Source organism: Myotis davidii, unplaced genomic scaffold (assembly GCF_000327345.1).
Source record: "Myotis davidii unplaced genomic scaffold, ASM32734v1 scaffold705, whole genome shotgun sequence".
Classification (NCBI taxonomy): Eukaryota; Metazoa; Chordata; class Mammalia; order Chiroptera; family Vespertilionidae; genus Myotis; species Myotis davidii.
The window spans coordinates 657826-662472 of NW_006296405.1; positions in this window are offsets into that span (position 1 = coordinate 657826).

Here is a 4647-nt window from a genome sequence, read left to right on the forward strand (position 1 = left end):
TCCACAGCAAAGGACTGGCCCAGACGTCAGTAGAGCCGAGGCTGAGAAACTGCAGAATCGAATTAGAAGCAGCAGGTTGACATCTGAGAAGAAAAAGTGTAAAACCCTATGTTTAGGTGAGAAAAAAAATCAATTGTACAAGGGCAAGAATCGGGGAGAGCGGACTGGACTGAAGGTGGAAGGGCTGGGGACTTGGGCTGACTGAGTATTCGCCTGGCTTGGAATGGAATTGAGGGAGGGACAGCAGCAGGCGAGTGAGCCTTGGTCAGAGAGCTGGACAGTTCGGACCCCCGCCTGCCCTTCCACAGATCACTATAGTGCAGTGACGGCGGACCTATGACACGCGTGTCAGAGGTGATACGCGAACTCATTTTTTTGGTTGATTCTTCTTTGTTAAATGGCATTTAAATATATAAAATAAATATAAAAAAATATAAATCTTTGTTTTACTATGGTTGCAAATATTAAAAAAATTCTATATGTGACACGGCACCAGAGTTAAGTTAGGGTTTTTCAAAATGCTGACTCGCCAAGCTCAAAAGGTTCGCCATCACTGCTATATTGCTAGCTTGGTGACATTTAAAAAAATATTTCAAAGCCCAGCCGGTGTGGCTCAGAGGTTGAGTGTCACCTATAAACCAGGAGGTCACAGTTCAATTCCCTTTCAGGACTCATGCCCGGCTTGCGGGCTCAATCCCCAGTAGGGGAGTACAGGAGGCAGCCGATCAATGATTCTCTCTCATTGATGTTTCTATCCCTTCCACTCTGAAATCAATAAAAATATTTAAAAAAAAATTTTTTTTTAATCCAGCCTTTTTCATTTTCACTGGGAGAGTCATTCAGGAGAGCTAGCCCACCTGATTATTTTTTTTAAATTAATTAATTTTCCTAGTCTACTTTAGAACTAGAAACAGCTCACGGATCCCCAGGAGAAGTTGGATTTGGAGACTAGTGATGAAAAGGTTTGGGTGGGAATGTGAAAGCTATTTGCAAGTGTTCGGAGGCTGGAGACCTTTACAGTCTCTCACTCCGAAGGCAGTGGGCAGACGTGATAAGCAGGTTCTCAGAGAACTCCGAGCTGGTAGATGGGGCCGTGACTGGCCGCTGAGGTCTCCATCTCTGGGTGCTGTGGTGAGTGGCAGCGGGGTGGGGGTGGGGGCGGGGGAAAGGGGGGAGGAGGCTGGACCAGAGGCCCTGTCACTGTCAAATGCCAGCTGATGATTTGGCTGGTTCCTCACCCATGTGGGGTCACTTGCATCTCCCTAAGCCCCCGGCTGTCATCTGGGCCGCGTGCAGCCACACTGACACAGGCGTTAAATGTAAGTGCTGTTGTGATGCACACGCTACCAGCTAATGGAAGGGTTTTTGCATTCAGAGTGGATGCACCTTCTCAAACAGCAGACACTGGGAAGCCAGTCGCCGTCGTGGTAGGGATGGGCTCCGGGGTGTTGGTAATCAGTCCCATACACGGGTTCTTAAATATATTTTACTGATTTTTTTACAGAGAGGAAGGGAGAGGGACAGAGAGTTAGAAACATCGATGAGAGAGAAACATCGATCAGCTGCCTCCTGCACACCCCCTACTGGGGATGTGCCCGCAACCCAGGTACATGCCCTTGACCGGAATCGGACCTGGGACCTTTCAGTCCGCAGGCCGACTCTCTATCCACTGAGCCAAACCAGGTTCTTGCTTGAAGCTCAGCCACAAGTGTGGCAAAAGCCTGACCCTGACCTTCCAGGAATGGAGGCCTCGCCCTGCACGGGCTCCATTAGGGTTTCTCAGGGTGAGAGGTCAGCCAGAAAAGGAGGCAGCAGGCCTTGGGGATGGGGATGGAGGCAGCAATGAAGGCCCCCTCTTCCCCGACAGGACCCTCTGCCCAACTCCGTCAACAGACACTTCCGGAGAATCTTCCCCTGCTTCCCACTGGCACCTTCCCTGCCCCATCCCGGAGGTCCTTGGCTTCTGGGCACCCGTCTCCTGCTGTCGCAGCGCTCCTGGCACGGCCTTGTGGGGGCAGGGTGGGCTGGAAGCCTTCGGGATGAGAACAGCAAGGACAGCTTCCTGTGACCGGTATAGGGGAGCTAAGATGCAGACTAGCACAGCCCCTCCTGGGCAAATGGAAGCCTTTGTTGCCACCGAGGAACCTATGTCTTAAGTGTCTTCCCTTTATGGAACCAAAGGCATTTTGGTGAGTGTGAACATAGTGCTGTTTTTTTGTTCATTCTCATCACAGGATATTTTTCCCTTTGGTTTTCAGAGAGAGTGGGAAGGAGGGAGGGAGAGAGAAACATGGATGTGAGAGAGACACATAAATTGGTTGCCTCCTGCACCCACAACTGAGGTACGTGCCCTTGACCTGAGAATTGAACCTGAGACCCTTTGGTGTGCAGCCCAATGCTCTGACCACTTAGCAACACTGGCCATGGCGAACAGCGGTGCTTTTGTGTCTGCAGTTACTGCCTTGACCATGTCTTGTTGACTCTCTTGTTTCTTAATGACATTTTGAGTGAATTCCATAACTTTGTAAACATGGTCTATCAACTCCAGACTAATTTGTAGCTTCAATCTCAAACTTGAGTTCAACTCCGCCCTCTTCCTCGCCCCCAGCAAAGACAGGACCCACCGTGTTTGGGTGCAGTGTGGTCTGCCTTGTAGACAGCACCTCCGCTCTCTCCACGTGGTCCAGGTCCTCCAGGATTGGGGGGTGGAGGTAGATGGGCAGGGAGGATGGGAAGAAAAAAGCAGCAATCATAATAGCTAAGTACTTTCCTCAAGATCAGTGACAACAGCTTCTCTGTCAATTCCCTGAAGATCTTATATGGACTGAGAAGGGACCAGTTAGGGTGGTGGCTGGGACAGGTGGCAGGGCTGGTGTTGCCTCTTAGTAAGCCCTGGCGGGGGAGGGAGGCTCCTGCCGTTGGCCATTCCATTCTCTAGAGAATGGGGTGGGGGTGGGAGGGCTTTGTCCTCAGTTGTATTTCCTGCTGGGCAATTCCAGGGAATGGGAAAAGCCCCACAGGACCTCTGCTACAGCCATCTCAGGTGGCTTACCATACTTGTCTCAGGCTCACCCTTTCCTGAGACGGGCAATGGTCTGTGAATAAGCACTTATATGCTACAGTCCTTTGGTCCCTTCCAGAAAACCGTCACAATTGCAGTGCTTTCAAGTAATGCTCAAGGCGTTAAAAGCCTGAAGGAGTCATCAGCTAGTGCTCCCCTAAACATGCAGTGGAAGATGCTGAATGTAAAATAAGTTGGAGTTCCTTTAAATTAAAAAACAAACAAGTATTTTGTGCTCTGTTTCTTTTGGGTAATTGATGGCTTGTTCTTTTCTTCTCCTAACAGGACCCTCGTTACCAAGAGCAGAGCTAACTGGGAACCTTCATCCTATCAACAGTGCCTGACCCCATCATTGGCAAATGTGTGGCCTCCTTTTATTTGGTGTTGATTTCTCATTCCTATTCTCTTACTTCATTGTATACATCTCCTATGCTTCAAATTATTTTGGGGGGAACATTTTTTTAAAAAATTCTCACCTGAGGATATTTTTCCATTGGTTTTTAAAGAGAGTGGAAGGGAGAGAGAGACACACAGAGAGAAAAACATTGATGTGACACATGGATTGGTTGCCTTTGCATACGCCCCAGCCAGGGCTGGGGGTCAAGCCTGCAACCTACGTACGTGCCCTTGACCGCAATCGAACCCGAGACCCTTCAGTCGCCAGGCCAACACTCGTTCCTTCTTTCCACTGAGCTGAACTGGCTAGGGTGGGGAAAAGTTTTAAAAATAACACCTTTCCTTTTGGCTGGTTGGTGGGGGGGAGGGGGTGGTTAGGAAAATGTTCTAAAATTAAGATTATGGTGATGGCTGCACAACTTTGTAAACACTGAAGACCATTGATGGGCTTAATAGTAAGTAAATTATCTCAATGAAAGCTGTTTCTAAAAGCCTTGAGGCTAATGGGGATGGTGGGAAGGGGCAGATGGGCTGCCAAACTATGCCTTTATGGCTCTTTTCTGCCAAAAAATTGGTAAATTCCAGAATTACAGGGGAATTTCTACATAAGGTAGAGATGAAAACTTTTAGGTTTTGAGAATCTGGATGGTAAAGCCAGGGCAGGAGGAGCTCAGAGAGCAGAATGCAGTGTGTGTGTGTGTGTGTGTATGGGGGGCTGAGGGGAAGAGATGAGCCCCACCAAGAGTCAGCAGTCTGGGTGCAATGACACCAGCGGGTGGCACTGGGCTTCTCCAGGCCTCTAGGCTCTAACCTTTCATGGCCTAAACCAGGTGTGGGGCTACCGTCCCTCCCTCGCAGCTTTCAAGTTCTCTTCTGCACAAACGCACCAGGGAGCACAGACTGGGGCATAGAACCAACTAAGAGTCTTAGCCAAGGTTTGGCTTGGCCTCCTCTCAGGGAGCTTCTTGGGCTTTTACATTAACTGGTCTCTCTCTCTCTCTCTCTCTTTCTCTCTCTCTTGTGTTTGGGCTTTTTTTTTTTTTTTAAGTATACCTACTCATTAAAAAAAATTTTTTTTATTAAGATTTCAGAGAGGAAGGGAGAGATAGGAACATCAATGATGAGCCCTAACTGGTTTGGCTCAGTGGGTAGAGCGTCGGCCTGTGGACTGAAGGGTCCCGGGTTTGATT